Source organism: Anas acuta, chromosome Z (assembly GCF_963932015.1).
Source record: "Anas acuta chromosome Z, bAnaAcu1.1, whole genome shotgun sequence".
Lineage (NCBI taxonomy): Eukaryota > Metazoa > Chordata > Aves > Anseriformes > Anatidae > Anas > Anas acuta.
In genome coordinates, this window is record NC_089017.1 from 44028790 (window position 1) to 44043211 (window position 14422).

At 40.0% G+C, this 14422-nt stretch overlaps 1 long non-coding RNA gene across 1 annotated transcript; it reads left to right on the top strand.

Moving 5' to 3' along the window:
• Positions 1–374: 374 nt before the first annotated feature.
• Positions 375–2214, top strand: LOC137847657 (uncharacterized). The gene is made up of 4 exons (XR_011091021.1): positions 375–669; positions 1205–1328; positions 1538–1604; positions 2042–2214. It is a non-coding gene; the product is annotated as an uncharacterized lncRNA (long non-coding RNA).
• Positions 2215–14422: the final 12208 nt, after the last annotated feature.

Genomic DNA, 14422 nt, shown 5'->3' on the forward strand with positions numbered 1-14422 from the left:
ACCCTTGAGCCCTTTGCATCGTATTTTCTCTCCCTTTCTCTTTGAGGAGGGGGAGTGAGCGAGTGGCCGTGATGGAGCTCGGCTGCCCACCCACCGAAAAGCACTGCAGCTGCAAAGGACTGGAAAAGTTTTCAGAAGCAACAAGGTGTTTAACAAGGAAATGTATAGTTTCCTTTTTCAGGCTTCCTAAATAATTGGGCTTATTTCCTATTCCCAACTCGGAGGAGGAGAATTGTTGATTTCACCTTCTTTTTTCTTACTTGGAAATCAAAGGCGAACAGCTCTAAAAGGAAGGGGAACGTATCAGAAGCAAGCTTTTTTTGGCTTGTAATCCTTTCTTAAGGAAAAGATTTCTCACACACCTTCCCCAGATGTAGGGGGGCAGAGAATAATTTTGGAACTACTCCAATTCAAGTCAGCTTGGGGAGAGTGGTACTTCTCTACTTGTTTCTGAGACATTCGCATTAGCAACAGAGAGTGTTGTGTTGCCGCTGCCAGGGGCCTACGGTGATGACTTCAGCAACAGAATTGAATGATGTCACTGTGACACCTTGGGAACAGCTGCCTCTGAGCAAGTGTAGCGAGGAGGGACAGAGAAGTGTGCTGGATGAAACCACGTGAGGACTTGTGGATCCCACGTTGAGGTGCATCGAGAGGGCCCACCCTTCTGTAAGTGTTTGGATGCTTCATTTTAGATTCCTGTAGTTTGTGTAAAGTCCTTTCACAAGCATGAAGTTTGGTACTTGGGCTCAGTGATGTAGCTGCACAGAGTGAGAGGTGCAACATGTGGCTGAGGGCCTCTGCACGTTCTCTCTTTCCCACACACGATCAAGAAAGAAGGGTAGACAAATAAGAGTGTGCTGTGGTCCTGCCATAGACCTCAAGTACTACAGCATAAACAAGAGACTTAAAAGTAGCCCATCACATGAAACTTCAGGACAGCAATGCACTTCATCAGCTGCTCTGGCCTGTTGAGTGGAGTGTCTCAGGATGGAGTGTATGAAGATGCACTCCATCTGCTTTCAGATTAGCACTTGCAGTGAGCAAGCTGCCTGGCCTTAACATTTTTCATTTCATTTTTCACCTGACTTTTGCTGGTTCTTCTTGGTCTAGAAAAAAAAAAAAAAAAAAAAAAAAAAAAAGTGACCTCAGATCAAAATAGAAGGATTTCCTTTTCATTAATTCCATGTTCTTAACTTGACAGATTTGGTATTGACGTAGAAGGGACATATCTGGCCTGACTGCAACACCCATGCTCGCAGTGTGGGACAGTTCTCATAAAGGTGATTCAGGGTAGTTTCTGGAAACGAAGACATCAGATGGCAAAGGTAATCTCCAAAATTTTTTTTTTTTTTTTTTTGTGCTAATGCAGGAAAGGCAAGTAAGAGTAAAAGTAAGAGTCCAGATAGTGTAAGAAGCAGCAGCTGTGAAGGAAACTTCCTTCTGGCTGATATGGCTCCATATCTAGTTGTGGAGGTCATAGTGCAGGTGGAAGCATGTTCTCGTCCAAATACTTAGCTCTCTGTTTTCACAACAGGTCGAGCAGCAGAATGTCTTTGAAACAACTGTGCCTATGACCAAGTTCATGCATCGTGGTAGACAAGGTAAAAGCTCTGGACAAGCAAAGGGGAGGGATGGATGGGCATGCAATACGATCACTTCAATCTTCTCTCTCTAAGAAACCTTACTGAGAAAACAAAACAGAACAGAACAAAACAGAACAGAAGAAATGAAACAAACAGCTAGCTTGCTGGAGACATTGTCTGGGAAACAGTGAAAACACTTGCAGACAAAAACATATCCAAGGACTAACACTTTGAGCTTGATTCTAAACCAACATCCTCAACTCAAACTCTTGTTTATGTTCATTACAGACTGGTAGAATAACATGTCACATTTGATGACTTTGCAGCATAGATGTCAGGAATGCAGCTTGGGATCACCTGCTTCTACTTAGAGTTCAGTCTGAAGGGATGAGCAAGTAATTGTTCCTGGGCTGATGGAAATCTCTTCTAAAGTCTGTTTTCTAACACTCTTCTAGATGCTTCTCTGTCCATCGCTCTGACCTGCCAACTCTGGTGCAAGTGTGCAGTTGTGGCAAGAGGGATTTCCTCGTCCTGATTTGACCTGGTGGACACCAACTTTCCTAGTCAATTGCCGATGTTGCTGAGGAGGCAGCAGTATCAAAGCCCTTGTTGATGAAGATAGAACAAGTTTGGGGAGGCTTTGGCATTTCTGCACAATGCTGCTTCCTGATTGTGACCCAAGACGCAGACTCTGACCTAGGCAAAGTAAGCTAGAGTAAGCTAGACTGCATGTCCTGGTAATTTTCTTTTCTTTCTTTATTTTTCATTCGTCGCTTGTAAGAAAATCTAAATCTTTCAACCATTTGTTTGAAAACACAGTTTTATGGAAATGATTGTGGGTGTGCTCCTTAACCTTGTTTGGAACCTGTTTAACCTCGCTTCAGTTAGAGGAGACCTGTGCTCCAATTTATGCTTACCATGATCAAGTGGCATCCTTTTTCCTTTTGGTATTCTTGACTTTGGCGCTTGCAAGTGAGGTTGAAAAGAGGTCTCAGTATGATTCTTCTTTTCCTTTGCAGTATCCCAAACTCCAGATTACATCTGATCTTCATCTCTGATCTGAAAAGCTTCGCAGGCCAAAAGAGAATTGAGATGAGGAGTGAAATACAGAATGCTGGTGAATCTTTCCAGTTGCCACCCGTAAGTTTTGTGAGAGAAGCAGGTGCGTTGCTGTAGTGGTAGGAAGTCAGTAAGATCACGATCATGCCCTTGAAGGCGAGTAATGGTAGAAAGATGAAGAATGCAAGGCCCTGGTTAAAGACAGTCTTTAGGCTGCTTCTGGATCAGCAGTTTGTTTGGTTCTTGCACAGCCTCATCTCCACTTGCTTAGAAGCTGTGAAGATGGGAAGAACACTTGGTGTTTTTCATCCACTCTCAACCTCATCTCCATTTCCTCCGAAGCTGTGAATATTGGAAGTACACTTGGTTCTTCCAATGATGTGAAGAGCCAAGTGTCTTGGGTCTTCCATCAACTCAGAGATATCAAGAGAATAGGGTACTTGCTTGATAGGACAGTACTTAATGTAGGTATTTATGAAGTGAAGAAGAACACTGAAACCAGCCGAAGCCGTATCAGACATGGTAAGGCCATGCTTCTGATAGGAAGTAATTCAGAGTGCTTCCATGGTGTACTTTGGACAGATGAACTCTGGTCCTCTGGACTAAGCACCCCCAAGGGACAATTCTCTGAAAAATCTCTCGGAATGATCTGTCCTTATCTCTTCCACTGTAGTCTCCATTAGGAAAGGATAAATATTCATTGCCCATGTGGAAAGGAGCTCCTCATGTAGTTGTTTCTAACAAAAATCTCCATCTTGTGTTCTGTTGACAGAAACCACTTGGCGAGCCAAGCCAAATCACCGAAAATGGAAGTAGTGGAACTACTTCCAAACTGTGCTGCTGCTTCTAAACCAAACTGCAGTGTAGGTGGGGACAGAGCAAGGGGACACAACCCAGCCAGGGCGAAATTGAAAGTCACCTGTCTGAGCCGCGGAAGGAAGTCAGCGCTTCCCAGTTTGAGACTGTTCCCTGACTGGTCCCACAGCAGCTGGAACGCTTCCGATTGCTGCTGATGGATTCCCATGGATCAGCCAGTGACACAAGCTGCCAGAGCGACTGAAGCGATCTGGAGTTACGCTTCTCCCCCTTCTGCCTTCAGATCCGTGAAAGGAAGGAGAAGAGGGGAGAAGAAGAGGGGAGAAGAGAAGAGAGGGGGAAAGAAAAGGACAAGAAGGGAGGGAAGGGGAGGGAAGGGGAGGGAATGGGAGGGAAGGGGAGGGAAAGGGAGGGGAGGGGAAGGAATGGGAGGGAATGGGAGGGGAGGGCAGGGCAGGGCAGGGGCATGTAGGGCATTGTAGGGGAGAGTAGGCTAGTGTAGGATAGTGTTGGGATAGTGTAGGATAGTGAGGGGAGTGTAGGGGAGTGTAGGGGAGGGGAGTGTAGGGGAGGATAGTGTAGGGAGGGGAGTGCAGGGGAGGGGAGAGCAGGGGAGAGGAGCATAGAGGAGGGGAGTGCAGGGGAGTGTAGTGTAGGGGGGTTTGGGGGAGTGTAGTGTAGGGGAATGTAGGGGAGGGGAGTTTAGGGGAGTGTAGGGGAGGGGAGTGTAGCGGAGGATAGTGTAGGGAGGGGAGTGTAGAGGAGGGAAGTGTAGAGGAGCATAGGGATGTGGAGTGGAGTGTAGGGGAGTTTAGAGGAGTGGAGGGGAGGGGAGTTTAGGGGAGGGGAGTTTAGGGGAGTTTAGGGGAGGGGAGGAGAGTTTAGGGGAGGGGAGCGGAGCTTAGGGGAGTGGAGGGGAGTTTAGGGGAGCATAGGGGAGTTTAGGGGAGCATAGGGGAGTTTAGGGGAGCATAGGGGAGGGGAGTGTAGGGAGGGGAGTGTAGAGGAGGGAATTGTAGAGGAGCATAGGGGAGTGGAGTGGAGTGTAGGGGAGTTTAGAGGAGTAGAGGGGAGGGGAGTTTAGGGGAGGGGAGTTTAGGGGAGTTTAGGGGAGGGGAGGAGAGTATAGGGGAGGGGAGGGGAGTTTAGGGGAGGGGAGGGGAGTTTAGGAGAGGGGAGGGGAGTTTAGGGGAGCATAGGGGAGTTTAGTGGAGGGAAGTTTAGGGGAGTTTAGGGGAGTTTAGGGGAGTTTAGGGGAGTTTAGGCAGGGGAGTTTAGGGGAGGGGTGTTTAGGGGAGGGGAATTTAGGGGAGGGGAGGGGAGGGGAGGGAGGGGGTGGGTATTGGTGGGATGTAAGGAATGGGCCAGGGAGGGAATGGGAGGGGAGGGGAGTGCTACCCTAAATAAAATGGCCAAATAAGTGACATTTTGGATCTGGAGCCAAATACGTATGTTGCCATTCATTCCACAACGCGATTCATCACTGCAATCTGCATTTTGCACAGTGCCATTAAGGGTTTGGCATGCACAGAGGTGACTGAGTGTTTTCAGAACTAACTTTCCTTCCTAACTGATTTGAGACTTTTGCTGGTGTTATAAATGGCTCAGTCTTGCAAATAGGGCAAGAATCAAAGTTTACAATGTATGAAAGGAACACATTTCCCTTCAAGCTCTCTATTGACACGAATTGCTAAAACCTTCCTCACACTGGAATGCAAAAGATCAGGTGATTGGTTAACGTAGGGTTGGCAGCTGAGCAGGGGAAACATCTTCAAAACTTCCAAATATTTCCCCTATGCAGAAGTCCAACTCCTTCTTCTCTGCTCTCTGGTTGTGAAAGTTTCTGTCACCTGCTCAGGAAGCAGAAGCAGTCAAATGGGATTTCGAGGGATCCAGCTACAGCATCAGTGCCAGTTAGAGGAAGCAATCAATTGCCAGGTAGTCCAGGGTTTGAAGAGAGTTTAAGCAGCTTTCCAAGGAACATGTCCAAGTGCAAAGCAACCAATTGATCTGACTCTCCAGTGAAAGAAAAGCAAGTGCAGAGCAGCAAATGCTTGAGAGAGGGAAACCTTTTTGAAGCACAGCCATTTTGGGCCGAGACCTGTTAATGTGCTAGGCAGTCCCAGGAAGCGTCAAAGTGTGAGCCGTGCTCTCCATCCAGCACTGGCGTCCTGCACTTTCTGGAGGTTCTTGATTCTGTAATCAGAATTCCAACAATCTCCTCAACAGCATACAGATCCAAAACCCACAGACCCAGATCAAACAGCCTCCCATCTGGTTGTATCATTGTCAGGCATGCATTCTTTTCTAGCAACTGGTCCTTTCTTCCTTAGTTCAGATCAAACACAAATAACAAAATTCAGATGACTCCTAAACTCTCCAGACAGCTCTGGTGTTGCTGTAGGATGGAATACAATTGTTTTCCTTACAACCCCCCAGTTATTTCCATGTCTGTTCTGGACCTTGGGATCTCTTTTGGGAGCTACATTACGCAGAGAACTACAATAAGGCTGAGATCACCGCTGCCTCAATGTAATGCAAAGGTGAAGGCCTTTAGGAGAGCCAGTTTGGAAATGAATGCAGCCCCATCTTGTCAGCATCAGAGCAGAGCCAGCTCCAGATGGCTCCAAAAAGGACCTGCTGCTGGCCAGAGCCGAGGCAGGGAGTGCTGCTGGGTGGGCTTCGGGGGAGCAGATGTAAGGAAGGGGGGAAAATAGTGCTGTGCAACAGCAGCCGAGAGAGAGAGGATTGTGAAAGCGTGAGAGAAGCAGCCCTGCAGCTCCCAAGAGAAGGGCCGCAGGAGGGCAGGAGGTGCTGCAGGCAGGCAGGCAGCAGCAGTTCCCCTGCGGGCTGTGCAGGGAGAGGCCCCTGGTGGAGCAGGCTGTCCCCCTGCAGCCCATGGGTCCCCCATGGAGCAGATCTCCACGCTGCAGCCCCCCCATGGGTGGAGGAGCCCCTGGTGGAGCAGGCGGATGTCGTGGGAGTTGCTGCCCGTGGGGGACCTGTGCTGGAGCAATACAGGGGAAGGTATTTTAGTTTGCTTTAGTTCTCACTGTTGTAGTCTGCTAGTATTAAGCAATACATTAAATTAATCTCCCTATGCTGAGTCTCTTTTGCCCATGATGATAATTTTTCAGTGATCTTCCTGTTCTTATCCCAAGCCTCAATCCCTTTCCAACATTTTTTGCTCCCCTTTTCCTTTGAGGAGGGCGAGTGAGAGAGAGGTTGTGGTGGAGTTTAGCTGCCCAGCAGGGTAAAAACATCACAACCACCAAAGTCAGCTATTCAGATATCTGAGCACTAGTCCACTGTTTTTCATGCAACAGTAGTGTAGAAACACAGAATGGAAATGTGCAGTGGTGCATACTACACAGAGATAACTGAGTGAGTATGGTGCAGTCAGTCAAAATGTGAGCATGAAATATCACACTATTACACTGAAAAATCTGTTTTTTTTTTTGGGTTTAGCTGAAATACCAATAATTATTCAAGTTATATGAATTTATGAGTGCATTAATTTAAGCAGTAAAACTGAAATAAAACTAGACCAGAATTCCAGCTGAGCCACTAGGCTACTTTCCCTGAGATTAAACTTTAATAAGGCCACTTCAAAAAGAATTGTCATAGTATTTCAGCTACAGGCTTTAAATTATCTCACAAGTTTGGGGTTAAATATTTTTAATGTGTTTTTATTCCAATTGGAGTAGGTGCTCCTTTGACCACTGTTGAACACAAGAACCAGGACAGGAGAAAGAATGAAACTAAGCTTTGTGTGGGGTACAGAGTTTCCCGTTCTGGAAGTAATGAGCTGTTAAACCAGTTTAATAGCCTGTAGATATGCACCAAATGAAAATCTGCAAAATTCATGTACCACTGATCCACAGTTTTTTGATGTCTAGAAGTAAATTATTATTTATTTTTTTTTTTTTACAACTAGATTTTGTTTCAGGGTTACTTGGAGCTGCATCTTTCCCTCTTGCTTTTAGTTCTCGACCTGAAAATAAATATAAATACTACTGCAATTAACAACTAGGTCAACGCGCACTATTCATAAATTATTGCAAAATGATCATTTCATCACTACACACATATTAAAAATTCTATCATAGCATCAATTTGTCCCACAAGAGAAAGGACTAAGAATTTGTCTTGTTTCAATTTTGGGACTAATAACCCCAAAACATCATTATTTATAAACTTTTTATAAAAATGTCTATAAAATAAACTTTTATAAAAGTTTATAAACTTTTCAATAACAAGATTCTCCATTATTTTATGTCATATTTCAACAAATTAAATAGGACCAGAACAACTGCAGTCTTTGTCCAGAAGTTAGTTTAAATAAATGAAGTTTCTTAAAAAATAAAGACAATCCCTGTAATACACTTTATATATATATAAATATAATATATACATATTATATATTGTATATATATATATATATATATGTATATGTATATATATATATATAATATTGTATATATTATATGTATATATTATATTATATATATATGTATATAACATATATAATATGTATATATTATATTTATATATATAAAAATATATATATAATAAAGTAACTAAGTGACTCTCCACTGTTTACACTTATGAAAGAGAAGTTGGTAAATTAGCTGAGAAAAGGCTATGTTCTCAAATTACAGTTTATAGCTCAGCCCATAACCCTTAAGCTTTAACTTAAATTAGAATACGTTGGCATCACTGCATAGGACAAGATGGCTCTACTGCAGTAAAGCACATTTCAAGTACATAGAAAGTAACAAGCCGGACTCTTCTGGGAAAAGCACCACAGATAATAAGTCCAGGATCTGTAAGTTAAATAAAACAGTAATGGAACAAAACTTCAATCTAAATGTCATTAAATCAGTGTTCAGCAAGTTAGATCCTTGGAGTAGTTTCAGATTTCCATCAGTTTTCTGAATTAAAAAAAAAAAAAAAAAAAAAAAGTGTGCAGAACTAAGGGGCATGAAAGTGAATGTTTAAACAGTTAAGCTGAACTTAGCCATTAAAAAGAAAGAAGAAAAAATATTGCTCAACAAGCGCATAAATCCTCTAGGCAACTTTCACTTATGTAATAGGTGTTTTCTTAGGATGTAATCTGGGTGCTAACTGTGTCGGAAGGGTACTGTGTTATAAAGAAAAGCATATCTGATAAACATGGTAGATGAAGGGCTTGCTTCAGGGACATGCTTTCTTCACTGAAAACTTCTATTCACTTGAATGTATATAATGTGGCACATGTTCACATTACGCTTTTTTTCTTTCTTTCCACGCATTTATAGTTATGTACTGAAATTGAGCATTTTGTCAACAGGATTGAAGAAATTGTAATACTCATTTAAGACCAGTTTGAGAATAAGGATTACAATGTTAAATTAACAGAAAGACAGAAACAACAAAATATTTTTCTTTTAAGTGTTGTATCTTTTTTTTTTTTAGTTTGTAAGTATGAAATACCAATTAGCTTCACAACTGATGTGCAAAATTCTTTTGGATTCCCTGGTTTATAAATTGCAGCTGCAATACAAGACATTTCTCATGTCATATCTGCAGATTTGTGTAAAATTCCTGTACAATGGTACAGTGACCTACTTTAGTTGTATATCTCTGTTTAAAACTAGTACATAACAGATAGATGGAAATCAGCTTACTTTTATACAGGAACTTTAGTCCACCTTTGTAAGCCATGAGATAAGCTGAGATACAGCAGGTGGACTTAAATTAATACAAATTTAGTGATGCCAGCAAATGACCCAAAAACATTGTAGCTTTGCTGTGCTGTTGATTTTGTTAAGAGTGAGATCAGGACACAAATAATAAATACTATGCAAGTGTAGCAACACGGTAAATTATTGTGTGGACTGGTTCTTTAAAATGCTTGCAAACATCCATTGACTTACACATGACTTTAAATAGGAACAGAATTTAACAAAAATAAAATAAATGTAAATTTCCTCAAGACCATCAACCCTCTTGACACGAGGTTCAATGGGTCTGAATTAAGGCAACTAATTACAAAAGTATGTCTACATCCAGGAATAAGTCACAAATGGATTTTTTTTAAATATAATTGAAAAAATAAATCTTTCCACAGCCAAGTGCTTGCTCACAAATATCATACAACATTGTCTTGATTTGTCCATATTTAGAAAAAAAAAAAAAAAAAAGACTGAATTATGGACCAAATTTGTATTTATATAATACATCTAAGGATGTGTATAGAGAAATGTATAGATATAATTAAACACACAGATTGCCTTCAGAATATTCTTTTCTATATAGCAACATATTTTAGGCACTTCACAGAATCATCTAAAGTGAAAATCATCATTTCTAGAATAGGTTTTGCATTTCAGTCACCCCAGTGGGCAGGTAAAAGGAAAAAAAAAACAAAACTCAGGGTGCAAAAGCACTAACTGTACTAAACAGCATATGCAGTCTGAAGTGGAAGTTTCTTGCTTGTTTCCACAAATTTTGTCAATTTGTAGTCTAGTTTTATTTTATACTAAAATAAAAATGTTACTCTTTTTGTGTATTTTTATTTCTAAATAAAATTATTTCTAAATAAAAACAATTTTATTTCTAAATAACAATTTTTATTTCTAAATAAATTTATTTCTAAATAAAAACAACTGCCGAGTCTTTCTCAATGTGTGCTTCCAAATTTTTTTATTTTTTTTTTAACAGCTATAGATAACAAAAACTAAGATGTTTACAAATAAAATACTATGATGTTTTAAAGCAAGGTTTTTCCTAGAGAATGGGCTTGCCCAGAATTTGTGGCCCTGTTTCCTGAAAAATTTTCATATCAATGTAAATACAAAACATCTCATTTGGTGTTATATGGTGCATTTAAAAAGAAAGCAAGTAAGCTCTCATTTTAAAAGCTGTAGTAAATTAATTTGTATAGAGACAAATAGTTTATACTATGGGATTATTGTTTCCTTAAATTTCTTCTGACACCAGTAAGAACTGGTTACACATAGTCATTGGCAAGCATCTGGCAAGTGTTAGCAAATCAGACACTGACATGAGAAGAAGTAACTGCAGGAATGGAACTATCTTTTTGTTGGATTATTCATATCTATGTTAAGCTCCCCCTAAAGTAATTAAAGAGTAAGGCATTCACCTATGGGATAAATCATCCCTACAAAATAGCAAGATGAAAGGAGGAGAGACGAGGGGGTGAATGCTATGGGACTCGACAAATTGTTTGATATATATATATATATATATATATATATATATATTTCTATTATGCATTAGGTGTTAAAAAGGATTATGGAAATGAGATGGGATAGAGACAAGTGCTCTGTTCTTGTGTTGAATGGCTTTCAGGACAGTATTTAATTGAACTGTTTATCATATTGGAAGGTCACATGAAACATGGCTGTCAGAAGAGTTTAGAATAAAGAGTATTTTAGGTTAAAAATAAAAGCAGGCCCTCACTTTCATTTATATTTTTTAAATTCTAACATGGTTACTTAATCTCAGAGGAGAAATGTTCATTATGATCATGACAGTGCTGTTGAAATCAGAAAGTCATACACTATCTGCTATGTGTCTTTGCTAGCAATTTTCAGTTTAACAGTTTGTTGTAGTGGTTGTTTTTGTTTTAATATAAAATAGAATTGTGTTAAAAAATAGATCAATTACTTTTGAGAGGGAGAATAAAGTATGGCAAGATAATGGTATATTAAAAATTAAGTTACATTTCTGGGTAAACTTCTACACTGTAACAACTTATAAAAACAGTAGGCCTTTTTCAAAGTGATTTACTATAGGAATTTACACACACAAAGATGGGCCCTTTGGTAACATGTGAGATAGATCGAGCTGTGGTCTCTGTTTTTGCAACGAGGAGGCAACACATACCTTCTGTGGTATGAGCTTCTGTACCCTGTGCAGCTACAACTTCCCTGTGGAGGGAGGCAGACTGTGCCTGTCCAGATATCAGTAGTGGAGATTCCAGCAGGGATGCCCATGGACCTGGCAGGTGTTTGTGATGGTGTCACCCAGTTTAGGGGACCTGGAGCAAAATCCACCAGAAGTGGATTTTGTATTACCAGAAGACCAGTAACTTTTCAATCCATGAATAATACTACATCAAATCAATCAGAGCTCCTGGAAACTTCATTGAATACTTAGAGAGGTGGCTGGACCTTGCACCAAGCACAGTGAGATGACTGCCAGTTTCCATGGCAGAAGACTATCCATAACAGGAGGTGTACCCTTCTATTTTCTCAGTACTTTCTCAGTGTGCTGCCTGTGCTGAGATCATCATGGCAGGTATCCTGAAGGTGGTACACTGGTTAAGGACAAGAAATAATTAGTTTAGGCCTTTTCCTTGCCTGAAAAGATCACTGAAAAGTTAGAAATCACTGAAAAGATTTCTAACTGCAGTGTCTTCTCAAGTAGTTTGTGTCATTAAAGATTTTCTGTGAAGTTTTCTCTGTTATGGACAGCACTAAGAGAAACATAGAGTGGGATTTGTGGGAAAGGATATATAAAGAAATAAAGATCTCTGCATGAACCCTTGGAATCCTAGTTCTTTTTGTGGAGAAAAAAATGCCAGTGAATATCAAAATATTGGTGCCTGCTTTCTCATAAATTTACCTGGTCACTCATTCATCAGAAAATGTGAAGGGCCTTGACATCAGTTCTTACAGTCCTGAACATTATCTATTGGAAAATGAACCTTTGTTCTTTGCTCCCCTGAGATTTAGAGTGAAATCCAATAAGTTTTTTATTCCCTTGCTTCATAAAGATCGAATCATAAAATCATAGAATATATGGATGATACAGCTGTAGCTCCAAAGCGACATAAGCTATTCTTATTTACTCACTTATACAGGCATAGTCAGTTTTCCCTGCAAAGAATACGCATGCATAGTTCTAATATAAGGTCTTTCTGCAGATAAAGTAGTCTTATTTCTAATAAATAAATTCAGATTTAGCATGAACTTAAATTTAGGAGTTGCGTTTTTTTTTTTAATATCTTTTTTCTTTTTGAAATAAAAATGATTGCTTTCTTTTTCTGTCAACAGTGTGCTTACTGCTGACTATACACGAAATTCTGCAGTTCTATAGTTGAAACTCAGAATATATTGAACAAAGGCATGATAACACTCTTTTGTACATAACTTATTCCTTTCACAGGAAGTTATATTTTCTTGAGATTGTCCTTAAGGTCAACTCTTAGGGAATATTTTATTAGATTAACCCATACTTTCAATTCTCTTTATTTGTGTAACATAACAACATTTAGCTACATTCTGCTTGCTGACTTTTTCCAAATAGCAGATAGTATGGCCAGCCTTGAAGCAGAGACAGTACCATGCTTTGTGAATGCATATGGATTTAGGGACAGCCTTTAGCATCAAGTTGTCCAAGTGTTAATCTAAGGAGCTACAAATCAGAAGTAGTCACAAAGACCTGGTTAAGTCCAGAAGCCTCAGCAAAGAAATGTTTGTCTGCTTCAGCCAAGCCCTGTCACTTTTGAACTGCAATGCCCCATTAAAGACCTAATCAGCAAGAAAGCCTAGCCAGAGAAAGAATCATTAAACCCCTGTGTCTTTACTAACTTCACCACCTTTTTTAGCTGAAACACTATCCCTTTCTAAGTCATTGAATGATGGCCTTTAGTTGTGTAGTCTGTTAAATTACTCAAACAGTGCTTCAGAGAAAGGTTAGGGAATGAAACTTGCAGTTCATCAGTGAAAAACGGAGAAACTTCACCTCCAAAGCCAGACAACCTTTACCATATGTGTTTTCTTCACATATCTTTTTGTTGATCAATAATAAACTTTTGATCCAGTGTGCAACTTCAATCTCAAATATACTTTAATTAAAAAAAAAAAAAAAGAAAAAAAAATAATAAAAACAACTTCATGAAGAAAGGTTCTTTCATTTTTCTGCTGTAAGCAATGACTGACCTGACTCCTGTGTGTGTTCAGTTGTCTTAGCTACTGCTCAGGAAAAGCTAACCTCCATCAGACATGGGTTATTTATTTTCCAGTTTGAATTTTCTTTTTAATCCAGACATCACAATGAAAAGTAACTATCACTTCCTGTGGTTGAAGACATTAGGTTTATAACTCTATTTAAAACTGCACAAAACAGTACAGTGAGGAAGTGTCTTTTGGCTAGTAAATGCGAAGCATAGCTTTTTTAACTGCTAATGGGAAGTTAAGACTCCACCTAACTAGAGGTGATTCTTGTTTTAATAGCATTATTATTATTGTTGTTGTTGTTGTTGTTATCACTATTGTTATTATTATTTTATTCCTATGTCATATTTTCTAATAAATTCTTTATTTTCTAGAAACTTCTGCAAAACTTAATGCCACTAGTTAACAAGTACTGAGTGCCCTTCGCTCCCACAAAGTTCAAGCTACTTGTTTCAAGACAGTACTCCTACTTATGAAAACTAGCTGTTAAACACCAGCCTGTGATATTGGGCCTGTGCTAGTGAATTTGTGAGATGTGGACTTAAACAGATGAGACCGTAGATCTACAGACAGATTTTGTGGCATTCTGTAACGTATAGCTCCATTTCCAGAAGGCACTGTGTCCATAAAGGAAACAGATCTGTCACCTGCAGTTTTGCTGTGCAGGGACATGTGGTATCCATATTCTTCTGGGATTTGCTGATCTTCGGATCTTCTGATATTTTGTCTTCTGGGATTTGCTGATCTTCCATGTTATCCATGTCCCCAACCTGATATTTCACAATCAGTGTGATTTTAGCTTCCTTTTCGTTTTTAACTGGTGCTATTGAAAGAAAATATTCATGGATAAAGATCACTTTCTTGCACAAGAACAAGTATCTATATTATTTTTATATTACATTGTTTAAGCAATTAGATCTTAGCCATAGAAGCATTGGGGGAAAAATGTTAGAAGTCCTAGAGGATTAAAGCATGCAAGATGTTGTGGGGAAG